This window comes from Mixophyes fleayi, chromosome 6 (genome assembly GCF_038048845.1).
Source record: "Mixophyes fleayi isolate aMixFle1 chromosome 6, aMixFle1.hap1, whole genome shotgun sequence".
Taxonomy (NCBI): Eukaryota; Metazoa; Chordata; class Amphibia; order Anura; family Limnodynastidae; genus Mixophyes; species Mixophyes fleayi.
The window spans coordinates 118,325,154-118,346,551 of NC_134407.1; the positions used below are offsets into that span (position 1 = coordinate 118,325,154).

The following is a 21,398-nucleotide window of genomic DNA, read 5'->3' on the forward strand; positions in this document are numbered from 1 at the left end:
CAAAGAATACATATTCTTCATTTATATTAGCAATACATGATTTGCAGTTTAATGTATTTGTGTGTTGCTCGTTTTATTAAAGTGTATTATAGGATTTGTATTAGAATAAAAAAAAGTATTATTGAGTGAACAAATAATTTAGAACAGAGGAGGATGCAAATTTATTTTTTGCAGGGGGCATCAGACATGCGAACACTGGCCCTGAGTGAAGCTACAGTAAGAAGAAGTCATTAAATGGACAGTGGCATCACTAGATAATTAGAGAACTAGATAGGTGAAGGTGGGCTGCACCCATAAAAAATTGTTGAAGGACTAGGTACACAATAAATTTTGAATGCTAAAGTGCATCCATCTTGACAGTGAAGCAACAGTAAGAAGAAGAGATTTTTAGATAGACAGCGACATCAGTAGACATTTGGACAGGTAGATAGACAAATGTGGGCTGCACCCATAATAAAAATGTTGAAAGACTACACACACAGTTCATTTTGAACATTAGAGGGCATCCATCATTAACAGACAAGCTACTGTAAGAAGACAGACAGCATGGGATCAAGATGGAATTTATGCAGATTTGGTTGCCAAAAACATATGTCTTGACAATGCAATAGAAACTCTACATTCTGAGAAAATAAGAGGGCAAAATTTGGCAATGGCAAAGAATACATGTATAGATGAAAATATGATGGCTGATGATATATGCTATGTGATGGAATTAGAGAACTGTATAGACTGGTTAAATATTTTTGGTATTGAATTGAAAAAAGGAAATGCAGCAAAGTTTCAAAATCCATCACTAAGATGAGAGAGAAAGACCAGTGGCATATGAGGATCGGTCCAGATATGGAAATGACTGTTATAAACTGTCATTATGTGTGTGTAGTCACTTAGTTGTGTTAGCAATTTAGTTGGAGAAATGTATCCATCCATGGGAGTCAAAGAAGACCTAAACAATAATTGTCAAAGAACAGATCATGGCTCAGAATTGCAGATTGCACCATCGAATTGACAGGATTGCAAAAAATACATTGAATGTGACCTTTAAACCACTTTCTTCTTGTTTCTTAAAAAAAGGGAAGTTTTTGCTGGAACTACTATTTTTAGGAGAAGCTGAAGCTGGAGACGTGTCATATGCAACTTGAGCCGACAGCTTGCTCACAAGGAGCTGTTTGCATCTGTGAAGATTTGTGTCAGTTTTCATGAAAGACATTACATATGACTTATTTTTGTCCACATATTCATACTTAAGTGGACAGTCCATAGAAGGTAATTTTCTAATTACTGAAGGACTTTAATTTAACCTCCTGATACCGCTGAGGAATTGCTGTTTGGGATAAATGGATTTAAGATGGAATTTGGTGTTGTCTCGTGTAACTGACTGTCTTTCTGCCATTTCGTTCTTGGATGTCCTCTCGCCAACTCAAACTTAATCTTTCTAAAACAGAGTTAATAATATTCCCACCCACCAACAAGAGCATACCTGACATTTCTATCTCTGTTGATAACATGACCATAAATCCCACCCCACAAGCTCGCTGCCTAGGTGTAATTCTTGACTCACACCTATCCTTTGTTCCCCACATTGACCCTATATCTAAATCATGTTACATACATCTCAAAAACATTTCCAGAATTTGCACATATCTCACACAAGACACTGCAAAAAAACTTAATTCATGCACTTATCATCTCCCGCATTGACTATTGCAATTCCCTCCTTACTGGCCTTCCCAAAAAAAGACTCAAACCCCTAAAATCTATTTTGCATGCTGCGGCAAGATTGATTTTCCTTGCAAATCGTTATTCCTCTGTTGAATCACTCTGTATGTCTCTACACTGGTTGCCTGTTTTCTACCGAATCCAATATAAAGTACTCTTACTAACCTACAAGGCCATCAACAAAGCTGCACCAACATACATCTCCTCTCTTGTCACAAAATATCTCCCAACTCGGCAACTCCGTTCTGCACAAGATCTGCGTCTCTCATCCACACTCATTACATCCCCCCATTCCCGGTTACAGGACTTTTTCCGGGCTGCACCCACTCTATGGAATTCTCTCCCTCGCACAATAAGACTTTCCTCTAGTCTACAAGCTTTCAAGCATTCTCTGAAAATCCACCCCTTCAGACAAGCTTATAAAATTGCTCAACCACCCTCTTAGCCTCACTACACTACCCTATTACCACCTGTTATACAACTACCCCTTGACCAACATTGTTGTGTGACAGGATCATTTAGCTTATGAGTCACTTTTACTTTTGCAGTCTGGCTGGGCCGACTGCAAATGTAGACTTAACCTCATGTGTCAAACTCCCATTATCCAATAGATTGTAAGCTTGCGAGCAGGGCCTTCTCACCTCTTTGTCTGTTTTACCCAGTTTGTTTATTAGTTTACTATGTTTGTCCCCAATTGTAAAGCGCTACGGAATATGTTGGCGCTATATAAATAAATCATGATGATGATGATGGTAACCTGGACACATGACCTCAACTAATCTGCTAAAACTGGAAGCATTGACGGCAGAAATTGGATGCACATCCAAAGCTAACATAGCTGTCATGGCTTTAGTAATCCGCTATGTAACAGGATGCTGACTATTATATCTGTTTCTTCTTGCAAATTCTTGCTTCACATACAATTGTTGTTTAAAACTATGCTTACTCTTCTTGGTCCCCTTTTCAAAAAAAGTATCAACCCTAGCAACAGCAGGTGTAGTGCACATGGATGCCTCTTGGCAAAAATGGGAGTCAGTTGGAATTGGAAAATTGGATGCTGGACTACGTACTTATAATGAGGAGGTTATGAGGCTGTTATGTTTTAATTATATTGTTTGAAAACTTAAATAAAAGTACTTAAAAAAAAATTAGTAGGTTGATGATGAAGGCATTCATGGTGAAGATTGCATGAGTCATATATAAATTTGGCTGGTAGCTGATGCTGGGCTGCTTGTTGCTATACATAATTCTGAACAACCAGGTTTTGTGTGCAAAGCATGCTACAATCCTTGTGAAACATAGTTGGAGAGCACTGATTGATAGGATGGTTATTTTACACAAATAGCTTGACGAAGGTGCCTGCACCGAGAAAAAAAATGGTCAAAGACCTTGCACAAATATCTTGACCATTAGACAGTTTATATCATGGATTGGAAAGTGAAGAGACAGTAAGAATAAGAGCTCATTAGACGTCAGCAGCAGACATTTAACAAATGATGATAGACCAAGGACATAATTTCAAATAGCGCAAAATGGAACTGTCTTTGGGCCCAACCACCTACTCATATGTTAAAAAATACATGCACGTAGTATAACAAACCAAGCACTTCAGCAACAGAGACTGCTATTTCTGTGACTGAAGTGCTTGATTTGTTTGGCCCCCATAATAGAGAACATTTTGGTGGTTGGCTGATGAACTGGAGAGTGGAGAATATATAGGGATATTATTTTTCAACAAACTAATAGTGGTCATCTTCCTCTAGGGTGACAATGTCTACACCCTCATCACTGATGTTAACTTTATCATCACACAGTATTAGTTCATCATCTCTGGAATCTAGTGTTGAAGATGATCTTTGTAATTGGTGGCAAGAAAAGTATTCCTCATACAATTTGTAGTTAACGTTGATGAACACCAGTTTTTTGAAATTTTTGGGAAGTAGTTTCCTCTGACTATCACTCACAATATTCCCAGCTGCATTAAACATGTATACACTTATATCGGACACTTACATTATGCAGATAGGTTGACAATATTGTCAGTGTGATTGGCGTCATTGTCAATGTCGCCAATCACAATGTCAACATTAAAAGGCCAATGTCGACGGGTCTGGGGTCTAGCTGCTGGACCCGTCGGCATTGGTCTTGTAATGTTGGCATTGTGATTGCAATTGACACCGTCAACTTGTCGGCATTTAGCCTGCCGACATTTTCATGTTGGCAGGTTACATTAGCTGTCGCAATATTGACTGCCACCGGGTAGAGGTGCCAATATATTTGGACATTTCTTTTAAGCCTGACCAGATGTCATAACCTTTTCTTTAGTGTGCTGCCGTGTTGTTGACTCATTATCAGTGTGACTCTTAGAAAGGGAAGTTTTTTTCAGACATTACCATTTTTAAGAAAAGCTGAGGCACTGGACGTGTCATGTCCGACTTAAGCCGAAAGCTTGCTCACAAAGAGCTGTTTCTATCTATGAGGATTTGTGCAGTTGGAAAGAAAGATATTATATATGACTTAAACCTAGGAATTGAGCATGGTTGACAAAATTTAGTGATCCAATTGCAAAATGTTGCAATTACTTGGGTCCTGGCGAAGTGAATAAAGATATTGATCTACAAGGCCGACATACTTTTCCGATTCGACAAGTTTCAACTCCTTAAGCTTCTCCAGCTGCTTTTTCAGTTGTTTGATTAGGGGTATAACTTGAATGTCAGTGTTTGAATTAACTTAATTTGTTACCATTTCAAATGGTTTTAGTAGCTTGTATAAAACACTAAGGGCTGTCTAATGTGCTGAAGTAAGGTAACATGTCCCCCTCTGCCTATCTCATTGCTTGAGGTGTAGCTCTTGATGGCTTGCTGCAGTTCCTATTGTCCCTGAAGCATATAAAGTGTTGTATTCCACCATGTTTCCACCACTTGCTTCAGTTGGTGCAATGGCAGATGATATTTATTTTGCAGTTGCTGCAATGGTCTACATGCGGTTGTTGAATATCAAAAATGCCCACAAATTTTATGGACCATGTGACAAGACGAGTTTGATAACACTTTAGCCTCGCTTTTCACATAATGTAGATTATAGCAAGCAATTTTTATAGCCCTTGCTTTTGTTCCCCAGCTCAACAGACACAACTGCAGTGTCTACATTCCATGTGGAAAAGGGGACATTGTAGCTCATTGTATATATGTATGTTGTCTGTTGTTGATGTGGCAGTGAGGTTGTTATTCATTGTCCTTAAAGTGAAGTCAGGTGGGTTATGAGTAATGATCAGGTTTCAAGATACTGGTGAAGGGGGAGGCTAATTAGTATCCGATGTTCTCAGAAGACTACTCCAGATGTTTGGTCTACCATCCATGGGAGTTTCTGTGGAAGTACAGCTCATCTCCACTCCCCTCTCCAACCCTGTAATCCAGGACTCACCAATGTTTGACGGGGAGAGACCCGGGGGGTTTGCCCAGGGAGGGGAAAGCACTGTGGAAATTTGACCCTGGAGCCACTCCAGGGGGGTGGTGGGGGGGGGGGGGTGATGTTCATTCTGGGAATTGATGGCTGGAAGCTGGAGGGTGGCTGGTGGCTCTACCAGTGAAATACATTGGCAGATCCATGGGTCGTCAAGTCTGGACAGCCAGGTGACTGTAACTCCTTAAGCTAGTGTGGTAAGGGACAGGTGATGTGGTAAACCTGCCTGGCATTTATTGACTGTGTGAACATAGTATTCTAGTGAGTAATTTTTGTTACAATAAATGTACTGTTGTACTTTTCTTACTGCATTTGCCTGAGTGACTGATAAGAACCTCAGAAGTTACTGGGTATGATTCTCTGGGATAGGAAGGCCCCCGTGGGTGGCCAGCCAGCATGAAGTGGGTAGAGTTGGGCCAGAAAACCCGGTATCTTCACATTTTTGGTGGCATGCAGTGAGGTCACTCATTTTCAGGTCCTCTATGGGTAGAGCTGCAGGGGAACTGTATTGTGATACATTCCAGGGCTCTGCAAAGCAGGTAGCACTAGAAACCAGTTACCACATTATCCTGAACTTACTCCTAAAAGCTTTAAGATAGAAAGTGTCATGAAAAGCGTTGTCGGCATTAGGCTAGGGTTAAGATCTGCCTAAGTGCAGGCTTGATAAGGATTTAGTACACCCTGCAAGCAGATGTCTGAGTATTGGGCTGTTTCCCAGGAATAGTGGGACAACAGTAACATGGCCCCAGTAAGTGTATGGGTCTCAGCCCAAGAGTGCAATACATTAGCTGGTCCCAGCCCTGCTATAAAGATGGCCCTGAAGAAAGGAAGAAAGGGCCATAGCAGTAGCAGTGCAAAATCCAGCTTAGGTGTTGGTGCGACATTATTCCTCCAGGACCCAGAGCTGCTGCTGTCCCCCAGAGATGATTGGGTCTGTTTGCCCTGGGAGCGCCTCTACATGGTCTGGAATAAGATCAGCAGCTGAAAAGGAGTTGACAAGCAGGAAAAGTTCGGAATTCTGTTTGATGTGTTTTTGCAATGTAAAGCAGAGGCCAGAGCCCTGTACATGGTGAAATTGCCTGAGTGGAAGAAAGTGCTAGAGTGGACAGCCCATAAGATGTTACAATTGGGCAAAGAGATTTGATCGCTTAATTCAGAGGTTTCAAGTCAGCAGGGAAAGGATGCTGAAAAAAGTGTGAAGATAGCAGGGGCCAATAGTATGGGGCCCTGGAAAAACTATTCCTACACCTTTCCCTATGACGAATTAACAGATGAGGAGATGTTGGCCGAGTGTGAGCCTGAGAGGGCATTGGCACAGTAAGAATCACCAGCCCCACAACCTTTGGAGCACTCTAATCCAGTTTTAAATATTTGGATCCCGGACCCCGGACCCCATACCAGTGACTTGCACTGGACCAACCACTCTGGTTTGCTGGCAGGAGGGGCAAATCTGGGTCTAATGAGGATTCACACTAACCCGATGCGCCAGAGGCGAGGGAAGTAGTGCAACAGTTGGATGTGGTAGTTGGGGAGGGGAGATGCACTCCAGCATACATACAGGGGCCCCACTTTGGGAGGGAGACAGAAGATTCTGCAGCAGCAAAGAATTAATGGAGCTCCCATGTTTGCCTGCCACTGAGCAGTTGTTTGGGGGAGGTGGGATTGGATCTTTGCAAGAAACAACCGGACAAGGAGCTGTTTTCGCTCGAGTATGTGGGGAAGGGGAGCATGGTCTCCAGAAGCAGAAGACATGCCAAGGGACTATTTGCAGTTGGGTATTTAAGGGTGGACAAGGTACCCAAGGGATGCTGGACTACAACTCTCCTACCATGGACGTGTGCACAGGAGTCAGGGCCGCCTTCAGAAAAAATCGGGCCCAGTACGGGCCCCTGTGCCACCCGGACCCCCCCCCCATGAGCGCCCCCCCCATGAGCAACACATACTTACCTGGGGCCCGCCGCTGGTCTCCGCTATTCTGTCTTCAGCCTGGCTGTCACCGTGACAGCCAGGCACCAGGATCCGATCGCAGGGGTGGAGGATTCATTCCCCCTGTGATCATGTGCTCTGCCTGTGACAGATCACATGATCGCAGGGGGAATGATTCCTCCACCCCTGCGATCGGATCCTGGTGCCTGGCTGTCACGGTGACAGCCAGGCTGAAGACAGAATGGCGGAGACCAGCGACGGGCCCCAGGTAAGTCTTTGCTGAGCTGTTGTACCAGGCCCCCTGGTGAGCCCGGGCCCGGTACAACAGTACCCCCCGTACCCCCCTGATGGCGGCCCTGACAGGAGTGGCCCAGTTTTAATGTCTCATCTTATGACACAGAGCAGCATAAAGTCCCACTCCAGCTTGGCGGGATGATATGCCTGCACCCATGGGTCCCTGGTGGGAAATTGGGGAACTGTGCACTTCTGTCTACCTTATCATCAGACAAAAAAAATTTCCCCCAGCACACTGCTATAGCCAGCAACAGATCTGCCATTTCTACTGTAGATAAAAATGCAAAAGTCTTAGTTGCACACATTTGCAAATGTATGTTAAAGCCACCCGCCACACCAAGGCAGTTTTGCTAATAGGGTGGTCCTAACTCTAAACAATGAGAGTCCCATATATTTGGGCCAGACATATGTGTTTTTAAATTGAGAGCTAACTTACCAAAGAGGTACCCCAAAAGCCTCCAAACAGCGATTCAGTGTGTGTTTGTTCCTTGTAGGATAACCCCACCCTTCTAAGCACCTGCTATGGCCTATAAATTGATTTGAACAGCTTCCACTTTTTCTGTACCTTATCTTCAGACCCAGGTGAAACCACAGTAGGGCAGAGACTTTGGACTTGGGGGAGAAAGGTTTACTTGGGGTAAGGAAGTCACGGGGGAACAAGGGCTAAAAAAGTAGGGGAGGTACATTTGACAAAATGAGTTTGATAACACTTTAACCAGCCTGTTCCTCATTTCTCACACAATGTGGATTATAGCAAGTACTTTTTATATCCCTAGCCAGGTGACTGTAGCTCCTTAAGCTAGTGGGATAAGGGACAGATGATGTGGTAAACCTGCCGAGCATTTGTAAATGATTTGTTTTTGTTACAATAAATGTACTGTTGTACTTCTCTAACTGCATTTGCCTGAATGACTAATAAGAACCTCAGATGGTATTGGGTAGGATTCCGTGGGATAGAAAGGCACCTGTGGGTGGTCAGCCAGAGTGAAGTGGGTAGAGTTTGGCCAGAAAACCCGGTATCTTCACAGACCACGAACAGCATCTCTTGCACCGACCTTTGAGAAATTCTACAACACTAAGTTTATTGTGTGTGCAAAATATGGTATGTATTGGAATCCACCCAGTCGTAATGCACACACAATGTTCATACCGTTATCGGTAATGAGGAATCCTGAGTAGAGTCTTAGTGGGGTAAGCCATTACTATGACATTCCTCAGTTTTTCAAAAGGATTGACAACGGTATGTTTCCTTTGGAAACCGGCAATAAAAAGAGTAGCTTTACTGTGAATGATCGGGCATTGAGTGCTAGCACTACTATGCTAAAAGGATGAGGAGGAGGATGGTGAAGTTACCAAGGCAGTTGCTGCTGCTCATGGCAGTACATCTACCCAGTGTGCTGTTATGGTCATATAGTCTTTTGTTTTATTAGTACTGCTTGTCCACATATCTGTAGTTAAATGGACAGTCGGTACAATGGCATTCTCTAGGGACTGAATTACTTTTTGTTTAACTTCTCGGTACAGCTGATGAATTGCTGTTCAGGACAAATGGAATCGAGATGGAATGTGGTAGCATAGACACATCACCTCATCTAATTGGCTAACACCTGATGCATTGAGGTGAAAATTGGATGTGTATCCAATGCTAACACAGCTGTCATGGATTTAGTGATCTGCTGTGCAACAGGATGCTGGCTATTATACTTGGTTTCTTGCTTCACAGACAATTGTGTAAAATGCTTACTACTTCTGTTTAGATGTATCAACCACTTAGCAGCAGCAACAGCTGAAACATGCAAGGATGTGTTTTGGGAATCATGGATTGCATTAGGGGAGTCAGTTGGAATTGAAAAATTGGATACTGGACTACAGACTAATAACGAGGAGGTTGATGACGAAGGTGTTGATGCCGGTGAGTATTGCATGAGGTGTCTATCCATCCAGCTGCTACCTGATGCTGGGCTCCTTGCTACTATACACAATTTTCCATGTTTGGAAACACAACTTGAATGAACACGCTGCAAATGACATAACAGGGAGTAGGTACCTAGATGTCCAACGTCTCTACCTCTACTTATTTTGGGCTGAAAAGTGCCTTATTAATGTCTGAGCTGGGATAAAAATACTTCCAAACAAAATAGGTGTTTTTTCCCTCTTCTTCCCTGGCATGATAATGCGCTTATCATGGGCATGAGGTGGTGTCATTGGTGGCTGCCTTAGTTCAACACAATTTTCCTCAACCTCCTCATTATTTCATTCAAGTGCAACACATTCATTTTCAGATTCACAATTATTCTCCTCATCCTCTTGCACATTTGCAAGTTCCAAAAAAGCATTGTCAATTGTTTGTCTAAATCTCCATTATTGCTACTCATTCTCACAATTCCAAATGATTGAGGAATTTGGGAAGGAGGCTGTTCTATAATGACAGTGACAGAATCTGAAACATCAGACTCACATAGAGCACTCATGGATATCCTCCTTAGACTCTCATCTGAATTCTGTGAGTGCCCAAGTTTTTCTTCCGCCTCAATGTTACTTTCAGGCACTGATTTGGATGTTAGACCTACACCCTGAGCGAGAAGTTGGTGCATGGGAAGTTAAGGAAGATGCATGACCGTGTTGAGCTTTCTAGTATGTGTACCAGTGCCAGCAGTAGCAGGACACCTAATACCAAAAAGTGGACATGGTCTGAGCCTTATCTTGCCACTGTGTGTGCTATTTTCCTTTTTTTTTTAACAAATCACTACATACATCAGAAATTTCACTCTTTTTTTTTTATTTCTTTTTATTGAAGTTATAATGCAAAAAAGATAAATATCAGACAAATGAAAAAAAATCTACAAACATTTAAATTATAATGATATATAAACAACCAATCTTTCTATATCACATTTTACAATCATAATATTTCCAATGATCTAACAATGTAACCTATCCACCCCCCCTGAATTTTCTATTACACTTGACCCAATTTATATTGCCTTATAAATGTATGTAAAGGTATTTGTCCTGCTAGTAATTCAAGGTTGTATTTAGAAGTAATCTGGTAGAAAGACTTAAGGGTCTCCTTCATATGTGGGGCAAGGTATAAATGTAAGGACTCAATGGGGTATATTTACTAAACTGTGGGTTTGAAAAAGTGGAGATTTTGCCTATAGCAACCAATCAGATTCTAGTTATCATTTATCTAGTACATTCTACAAAATGACAGCTAGAATCTGATTGGTTGCTATAGACAACATCTCCATTTTTTCAAACCTGCAAATTAGTAAATATACCCACATGTCTCAAAAAACTTTTCTGTCAGTTTTTCTTTACCAGAAACAGTTTCCACCCAATCCATATGAAAAAGAAAAGAAATTCAATTAATCATTAAATTTAAATTAGGGGTACCTGGTGATGACATCCATTAACATAATATAGGCCTTTTGGATGCAAAACCATAAACAATGTATTATACCAGCATCTGGTTGCTGACATTTATAACAATGAGTGTTTAGTGCACTACCAATAATAAATTTTACTTTCAGTGTGAACTATACTCATGCAATATTTTATAATTAATTTCTCTATATGAACTAGACACCACTTGTTTATTCATCTTCACATATGCTTTCAAAATATTGTGAAGGCTCAAATGTGGAAATTCATCCAACGGTTTTACCATATCTACCTTTATATTCTCTAAATCTGTAATCTATCTTACATATGAACATACATAAGAAGTAGAAAAAGTACTCAGAAGTTTACGCCACAGTGCACCATCTAAATCAAACCGTCTGTCAATATCTTTCATTTCTTGCAATATCTTATTAACATAACTCATTACCTGAAAATACGTATGCATTGATATTTCTATATTTGAATAGTTAATTGTTAATTGGTTGAAGTCATAGGGGCATATTCAATTCTTCCGATTCCCCGGCACGTTAAAACTACCGTTATTACGGTAATAGCTGGATTTCAGCTCGCAGCTCAGGGAGCTGCGAGCTGAAATCCAGTGAGAAAACTACCGTAATAACGTTTTTTCCCGCGCACTATTACCGTAATAACGGTAATAGTGCACGGAGCGAGATTTTCGGCGTTTCCGCCGACAATTGAATATGCCCCATAAGGTTTAAATGTATTAACATCTAAACATTGATAAAGATCCTGGCTTCCAGTTATATAATATCCTAGAAGCTAGACCATTTTGAAAGCCTGAATTAGAAAACAACGGAAGTAAAAGAGAACAACCTAAAGTAAGTTATCATTTTAAAATTATTTGTCTCCACTCTTTACACACAGAATTTATTAGAGGATTATCTTGAACATTGCTTGGAAAACATATAGGAGTTATATGAAATAAGGTTAGGAAATCTATTTCTGGACTAAACACTTGATCCAAATCATAGCTACTATATATATTTCTACCTCTTATCCAATTGCAGCTAAATTATACTCTTTGATATTTGGTAAATTTATCCTTCCCAATGTATAAGGTTATTGTAGTCTAAGCAATAGTGTTCTTGGACGTTTATTAGACCATAAACATTTTTGAAAAGCCTTATTCAAAACTTTAAGATCAGATTTAATAGCAATAATTGGTAACATCTGAATAGAATGTAATAAACACGGAAAACTTATCATCTTGATAAGATGACATCTTCCCATAAAAGATATCGGAAGGTTTTTCCAAGATTGAAGTTTCTATACTGTTCTATTAATTAGATCTGGAATATTTTCAACATGTAGATGTGATGGGTAAGTATGTTTAAACCTAGATATTTGAATATCCCTCTATTAAATGGGAAATCATCCCTTCAACCTCTCTTTTCTTCTTGAAAAGAAAGGCAATGTTTCTGAATTATTGTTATTCACTAAGAAACTGGTAACATCTTCATATTCTTTTAGTTTCTGCAATATGGGAACTATAGCTTCCTTTGGATTATGTATATACAACAAAATATCATCTGCAGGAGCAGAGATCTTAAGCTCATTAATACCTATATGTGTGTGTGTATATAATAAATATATATATATATATATATATATATATATATATATATATATATATATATATATATATATATATGTGTGTATATTAGGGATGTGCACAGGCCACTTTTTCGTGTTTTGGGTTTTGGGTTCTGGGTTCTGGGTTCTGATTACCTTCAGGTTTTGGGTTCTAATGGGTTTTGCCAAAACACCCCTTTCTCAAGGTTTTGGGTTTTGGGTTCTGATTTTTTTTTAAAAAGCATAAAAACTGCTAAAATCCACTGGAATGGACTTAAGCAGCACAGGACAACACAGGACAGCACCACTGGAATTATGGCAGCACCACCACTGGACTGAGCAGGACCGAGCACAGGACAGCACCACTGGACTGAGCAGGACAGAGCACAGGACAGCACCACTGGACTGAGCAGGACAGAGCACAGGACAGCACCACTGGACTGAGCAGGACAGAGGACACCACCACACACCCTCCCTCTTCCCTCTCCAATGCCCGAGTGAAGATGGCAGCGGGAAGCGGGGAATAATATGAATCCGGATCTCGCGAGATCCGACGGTGGGATGATGATGTTTTGCCTCGTTCTGAGTTTTGCGTCGGGCGGGAATCCCCAAACAGTGCTCGGATCCGGGCTCGGATTGGCACTGTTCGGGGGTGTTCGGATTTCAAAAATCCGAACCCGCTCCCCCCTAGTTTATATATATGTGTGTGTGTGTATATATGTGTCTATATGTGTGTGTGTGTATATGTGTGTGTGTGTGTGTGTGTAAATGTATGGGTATATGTGTATATATATGTGTGTGTGTATGTGTGTGTGTTTATGTGTGTGTGTGTGTTTATGTGTGTGTGTGTGTGTAATATGGGAGAGAGATACACTTTGACTATTCAATATTGCTCTTACAGATAGGGTTTATAAAGTGGGCTGGCTGGGGGTTTCCTCCTGTTCACTTGATCACATGGGGGTCGCATGTTGTTCAAAGCAAGCGCATGCAAGTTTCTATGGATAATTAGAAGGCTACATTTTCCATATATAGTTATCGCTGTCCACCAAAGGATGCAATTTACCATATGCATTTTACTGACATATCAGTACACTTAACAGCACTACTAACCATACTTTATTTCACTTGGATCTATCCTGCATGGCTGTGAACCTACAATATAAATACAGAAAGTTTGCTGCACATAGGGAAAATATATTTTATATCGGAAAATAGTTATCAAAAAGCAATCTAGGCAAAATTAAATCAAGTCTAGCACAGTAACAAATAAGTAGCACTATGTACAGCACAACGATTTTAAGTAGTAATCATTTTTTCATGTCCAGTAGTGTGGCGACGTACTGACAGAAACAGATCCCATCATCTAGGTGTCCAGGAGGAGATGTACAGATGAAAGGGAAATGTTTTTTTGCTAAGCAACATGCATAATCAGAAGAATAATTGACAATAGCCTTCTCCCACATTTCTGAGGCCAATGGATTACCATGACCAAATGAGGTATGAAATGTCTCCTTGCATTGGTATAAAGATACATAGACAAAGTACATCTGGGATCTGGAAGGGCAGCCAGCCAGAACAGAAACTTTATTGAAGATGAGGTTTGCTTGACTTGTTTTCCGAACCATTCTTTGAGTGACTATCTTGGCCTCCCCTGACTTCCAGGATAAAATGTGAATAAACATAATTGGTATCAGAAACAAACTCACCATTGCAATGGGCACAAATATTACAAATCCAAATTTTACATTTGAACTTGCCATAGCACCAATACAAAGGGCTGTATTAGAAAGGAATAAAATAAATAAATAAATGCACAACAATACTTTAAAGATCATAAAACGTAAACAGGAACGAGAAATAGGAATATCATTAATTATTTCAATGGCTTCCTTATAAATTCTTGAGTCATCCAAAACAGCTCTAAGTGAATCAGGCACAGGAGCAGAAGAAAAGATCCCAGGTTGCCAACTTTCACCAAGCTCATTGACAGCAGGCAATGTAAGAATGGTCTTTCCATTGTACAAATAAGATGGCTGATAATGGACTAATTTAGAATTAATCATTTGATCATTATTGCTAAGAAGTACTTGGCACAGTTTATCAAAGAAGTGTTCATCTTCAGCTTCAAGGTAAGTTAAATGACTGAAATGAAGAGGCACTGGACATGGTTTCAGCATGATGGGGACAATAGCTTTGTGTGCCAGACAGTCCTGGAACATAGAGAGATTGGCCTCAAAGAGGCACCAACGGCTGCGTACAAAATCTGGACTCAATACCACCAAGGTCTTTTTGCTGCTCTGGATACACTCAACCATATTGTCTATTATTGTTTTTCCTGGGACAAAGTCCCTCTCATGAAAACAGATCTTGAGGCTAGGAAAATGTTCCTCCAGTTTATGGATAAGGCCAGTCACCCAGATGGAGTCTCCACTACTGTAGCTGATGAAGACATGATACTTGTCATCCTTACCCAGCTTCGGAAAAGAATGGGTCACATTAGAGCTCATAATTACTTAATTTAGTTTTTAAATAGTTTCCATTGAAATTATAATTGTACTTGCTCACTGGTTGTCTGTGTTGTTGGGGCTTCTGTTAAATCTTGTGACACTATAAGACAAATTACATAAGTCATAAATATGCATATTATAAGACTATAAAGTAGGAATATGAAACAATGTCTATAGCAATAGCTGAGCACATATCATATAGTATTTGTTTATGTAAAGCACACTCTTCATGGCGGAATATTCATCTACTATATATGACTGATTCAAAAACATTAATGATGTGGTTAGTATATTTAGGGCCTCATGTAGATCTAAGACTGACTTGTAAGTGCAATAGGATACATCTCAGACTGAGACCTACCTCCACTAAGCGTAGAGAGGCGGAATGGTGGAAGTAGCAGGCGAGCTTAGTAAGTAAGGGTGTGCTAATGCTTATACGTACTATCACTGAGGGGGAAGAAACCACAAATACACTCAAGAAAGTCATATCTGTTGCGGCTGTTTCCCCTGTGGTGCAAGATCTGTGCTGATGATATTGACTATTAGTAGAAGTCAAAATGAATGAAATAAATAAATAATTAAAAAAAAAAAAACAGAGTTCCCCAGCAAAACAGCTTAGCCAGATTACGTTAGGTATGTACTAGCATAAATGTGGGGACCAAAAGCATGGGGCTCCACTGAATTTACTAGTACCAGCACTAGGCTTTGCCAGCCAGAGCGAGTGGCAGTATAGTAGAGAAACCTGCAGCATGGGGTCCCTCTTCCATAATGCCTGGTAAAATATAATGAAATCACTTGTAAAATATAATGAAAATGGTGGATTTTCTCGTGGTGTTGGTCTGTTGATACTTGTAAAGCTCTCTGCTGCTTGTATGGTAGTGGTCTATGTGGCACTGCTAATTTTCTCTATTCTAACTCCAATTTCTATATTTACTACTACTTCTCTATAAAACTCTTGATCTAAATCTTACTGAACTTCCCTTTGTGTTTCTCTCAATTTCTCTCACTGATGTTTGAAGTCCATTATGCTCAAGTCTCTTCCTCACTAGTGAATTCATTCTGCCATCTCATCTCTGTGTCTAGTCACCAGCCTGTAACATTTCTATTCTTAGAACTCCCTAAGTCCTCCCTCAGCTGTTTCTCTTTGCTTGCTCCTTACAATTAATTTCCTTTTCTCATTTGGTCGTTCTGATTCTCTTTCTATCATTCATTCCTCTCTGTCTTTCTGTTCCTTCCCCTGTCATGCAATCTCCTACCCTCCTGCTTTTACTCACTCACTCTGCAAATGGCCCCACTAGCCGCCCCTTAGATCATCTATGTGCCTCTCCAATGGCTCCTCTCTCATGATGAATGCACTTCCTTACTTCTGATGGTGTCTAAAGTGGGACGGCTAGAGGCTCACTTGTGATTAATGAGGGGTGATGCATGCCAGGCAAGGTACAAGCATGCAAGACTCTAGAGCCTTTTAAAGACATACAGTACCATTTTCCATATGTAATTATCACTGTTCATCAACATAGGCATTTTACTGGTTAGGTTGTCGGAGGAAGAATATATATAAGGCAGTTGTGAACTAAGCAGTAGATTTATTGAAGTAGTTCAATAGAAGTCACTGATATCCAAAGCCAGTAGTCCGAGCCAGAGGTCACTGGCACCTCTGGAGAGGTGAGTAGAACTGGCACCTCAGGAGAGGCGAGTACAACTAGCAAGTTAGGACCCTTTCCTGGGAACAGATCAGGGTGAAATGTACAGTCTTTTAAGTAATGTTCGTTACTGGCACAGTAGAGGCATAGTTTTCTAATCCTTCTGCGCCATCTCTCCTCCTCAGTCAGATGGGGGCATGGGCAACCAGCAGGCTTGTGTTTTGCTATGTAGTAGTTCTTAGATAACTGTATATATGTAATAGCATTATAGAGAGGTGCATCCAGCATAGAATCAGTAGCAGATGAAGTGGAATGAAGAAAATCAACAACATTGTACTGGGAGAACTGGGAGACACAATATTTGAGAGTTTGTTGATTGGATCTGTAAGTAATGCTGTGAGCTGCGCTAGCTGAGAGCATAGCAGGATAATATCATCCTGTAAAGTCTGTAATAACGCCAGTTCAATTAATTGCAAAGCAGAAAAAAAATAGATTCAGATGGCAGCTTGAGACCCAGGAAATAATGTCTGAAGCAGAAAATCTTTCAAACGGCTCCAATGCTGTTCTTTGGGCTGGTCATACTCTCACATTTCTGTGCTAATAGCTGGAATACTATTGACAGCTGTGGAGCTCAGAGTATGATAAAAAAAAATGTAACAGTTTTATTGAACAAAATTAATCCAAAACAATGTAGGAAAGGTACAGACCACGGGTGTGGTTGGATACAGGTAAGTAGCCTAAAATACAGCGGGTACCGGTGAACTAGCTGAGTGAGATGAATAGCCAGGAACAGTGATGACAGCTAGCAACTTGCAGTAAGTCCAAGAGAAACAAGAACAGTAACAACTTTGAACAGCAAGGTGAACTGTGGGAAGCAGGCATAAATAGGCAAACACAGGTGCAGCAATTAAGAAAAGCAGAAGGTTAACTCCTGCTAGTGAGGGTAAAGGGGAAAAAGTACAATAGCAGCCCCTCTGGTAAGCCAGAAGTACTGCAGGGATTAAATATTAGACTAGCAGACAGGAGTTGCAGAGGAAAACAGCATCCTGGAATGATGCTGCAATGCAGGCGGAGGAAGATCCTGACAACCAGTCTACCCAGTTTATTAAATGCCACCCGGTGGCTGGATCCAGCATTGTTTTGTGACCAAAGAGGGAGGGGAACGCTGCCCACAGGAAGTAAGGAACAGCTGAGGACCTTGACACATCACCAAGTAGTGGAAGGGGTTAAAAATGGAAGGTTCTGGACTCTATCTAAGATTAGGAGATGGTATTTGATTATTGACTGACCATTGTCCCAACATGTTCCAAAACCAGACTTGATGTCAGGGAAACAGCAGGTGGGCTATTGCTGAGGTCAAATTTTACCACCACCCCTAATCATCCAAAGTCCAGCCACCTCCAACGAAGAGAGGTCATGGCCCAGATGGTTGGCCCAGGGAGGGGGCAATGACTGGGGGAATTGAAACGGAGAGAAAAGGGGAACTCTGGAGGGACATCCTGGTTGTTGCAGTGGGATTTCCATGGAGAAGGACTTGAACTGATGTTGAGTAGTCATACTGGATCAGTGCCAGAGGAGACCGTTTCAACCAGGAACCTGCTCAGTCAAATCGGGAACTGTATCTTTGAGACTGATTTGTCATCACTCCATTGGAAGATAGATTCTGGTGACCTAATGAGACTAGATTCTTATGGAGACGGATACCCAGAGTCCCACCAAGCTGGTGGAGAGTTGGTCAAGTGGATTGCAACCCCTGGCCCACTTACTCACTTTGATTGTTCAACTGGGGACTTTGCTGTTAGGAGTTTGTGACTGTTGGGACTCTGAGCTGTGAGGTAACCTGCTTGGGACTTTGTTGGGGTTTTTGCTGACACTGGTGAAGTTTCTGACACTTTGTTATATTTGGTGGGGGAATGCATTTTCCTTGGGGAGCACTGTTGGATTTACGTTGCTTGTAAACATTTCGTAAAGAAAGAGGTTATTATCTCTTTTTTGCCTCCTTATCTGTGTGATGTGTGAACCTAGAGGGCCAGGTATCTAGAGAAGTACAGTTCAAACCCCGGTGTCCTCACAGGTGTGGACACAGAAGAGCTATGGAAGCAGCTGTATCTCATTTTATCACCATTCAAGGTGAGACCTAATTGGGGAGGAGCAGGAAAAAACAATGAAGGTATTTAAGCGATTCTATAGGCTGAAAATATGCTGCTGACACCAATCCTGGACTGGCAGGAAATACTCTGCCTATAACTTCTGCGTTCATGTCAGAGAAAAAGGAGGCCTGGCATAAATAAGAATAAGAGATTTTACTACCTGTGACAGGGTGGACGCCTATGCCACCCTGTCTGTTGTTGATGGGAACCGGCTGGGCTTACTTTGCCACCGTTTCTTTTGTTATGCCAAATACGCTCTCTTGCCACAGTAGGAGGGGCTTACAAATGCTGCTACCACTGAACTCCTTACCGGCATCCAGTACCGGGTTTCTTCTGGGTAACTGATGCTGTGAGTTGCTGGTGTATGTGGGCTGGTACTCATCATCATCACCATTTATTTATATAGCGCCACTAATTCTGCAGCGCTGTACAGAGAACTCACCCACATCAGTCCCTGCCCCATTGGAGCTTACAGTCTAAATTCCCTAACATACACACACACACACACAGACAGACTAGGGTCAATTTGTTAGCAGCCAATTAACCTACCAGTATGTTTTTGGAGTGTGGGAGGAAACCGGAGCACCCGGAGGAAACCCACGCAAACACGGGGAGAACATACAAACTCCTCACAGATAAGGCCATGGTCGGGAATTGAACTCATGATACTCCTGACCTCTTACTATGGATCAGGGATGCTGTGGATGGATCCCCCCTGGCCTATCACACTGACCAGGGCTTCAGGGTTGCAGGCAGAGTGGTGGTACCGGAAAAGCGGGGTCCAACCTCATTACCAGTCAGAGAACGGATTAGATTTGGGGTCTATTCTGCAGGTCACAGGAATACAGCAATATTGAAGATGTTTCCAAGCAGGTCTTTGAAGTAAGATGTTATTTGCTCTCACACTGGTTGGAGGTACCAGTGATCAGGTCAGAAACAAGAAGAACAAGTTTTCAATACAAGCCAGTAGCTTTTATACAGTTTAGACACAGGCTATTTTTAGAATCAGGATGTAACCTGTTTACCAAAACATAGATTTAGATGCATTGCAAAGCTAACAATATTTACACTTATCTGTGAAATTCTAGAAACACTGTGATGTCGTGCATCACATGCTGTTCGCAATGTTCAGAAAGGTTTGAACACTCTGACTAAAGGCCCCACAGTAACGACCCCCTGCTGGGCTTTTGGCCAGAGCAGGCATTTCCTGCTATCAGACTCCCTATCCATTTGCCTAATTGGAGGTTTCCACTAGCAACCTTACAAACCCCAAACAATGACACTTCCATACAAAACACATCCCAATACACAAAAAACCTCCATACAGAAAGGCTCATTGTATCAGATATATACATCAGAAATAAGGCATTTACTTTAGAAAGGCTAAAACAGAAAAACAAATTTTCAACCTGGTCTCAGAAATAATGATTTCCTTTCTCAAAATAAACACAATATCAAAAATAAGTGCATGTGCATTATATAAATAAGCCCTGTGCTATTTCCTTTAAATATTTTTGTACCAGAAGTTATTTATCAGTGATCCAGTCACACTACCCTGATAGTGCCTTGTTGATCAGGAGTCTGCAATGTGTCAGGTCTTTTCTGCAGACTAGAAAGAACCAGAGTTTGGATCTCCTACAGCTACTCCTGGTGCCCTTTCAAGCAAGTGACAGCTGAGTTGCTGAAGCCACAGTGGAAGTTGATGAGCAGCCTCTACATCTGTAGGAGTAGGTAAAACAATCCTATTGATTATGGTCAGTCTCTTAACACCACTTGGGACATTAGCAGACAGTGATCCAGGGACTACTGTCCCTTGCATATTTGAATCACTTGGCAGATACTTGCAATGTAAACATGTTGTAAGTTCCATACTCTGCATATCCTCAGTGCAAAGAAGGAACAATCTAATAAAGTTGGGGACAACTGGTCACTTTGCACACTTCCAGAAGTTCTATTGCATAACCAAGCAGATAGTGGACAGCACGGTTGCTTAGTGGTTAGCACTTCTGCCTCACAGCACTGGGATCATGAGTTTAATTCCTGACCATGGCTTTATCTGCGTGGAGTTTGATTGTTCTCCCCGTGTTTCCGTGGGTTTCCTCTAGGTGCTCTGGTTTCCTCCCACACTAGAAAAACATACTAGTAGGTTAATTGGCTGCTATTAAATTGCCCTTAGTCTCTCTCAGTCTCTGTGTGTGTGTTAGGGGATTTAGATTGTAAGCTCCAATGGGGCAGGGAATGATGTGAATGAGTTATATTTATATAAATAAATAGATGATGATGATGATGATGATGATGATGAAGAGCTATGTCTTCTCTTCTCTTTACTAGTAGGTTAATTGACTGCTATCAAAATTACCCTAGTCTGTGCGTATTTGTCTTTGTGTGTGAGTATGTTAGGGATTTTAGACTGTAAGCACTATTAGGGCAGGGACTGATGTAATTGCGTTCTCTGTACCGCACTGCGGAATTAGTGGCGCTATATGATGATAGTGCTTACCAAAGGGGACTCATCTACCCAACACAACTTATACACAGGTAAATAGGTAGGCAGAGCCAGAGTGAGAGTTTCACTACAATATGAGGCAAAATTAAATCCAGGAATTTATAGACCAGTAAACCTGATACTTTTTTGGATAAAGTATTTGAAGAGCATTCTAAGAGATTATAGTAAGAAAATAAAACTGTTTTCAAGGTTA

General features: G+C 41.2%; 1 long non-coding RNA gene across 2 annotated transcripts in view; it reads right to left on the reverse strand.

Moving 5' to 3' along the window:
• LOC142161506 (uncharacterized) overlaps nt 1–21,398 on the reverse strand; it is a 60,777-nt gene that overhangs the window by 6,914 nt on the left and 32,465 nt on the right. The window contains exon 2 of one of the 2 annotated variants that reach the window (XR_012693419.1): nt 13,510–15,006. The exons of the other annotated variant lie outside the window; for it this stretch is intronic. This is a non-coding gene — a long non-coding RNA (uncharacterized LOC142161506). The remainder of the gene's footprint in view (nt 1–13,509; nt 15,007–21,398) is intronic. 2 annotated transcript variants of the gene reach the window in all.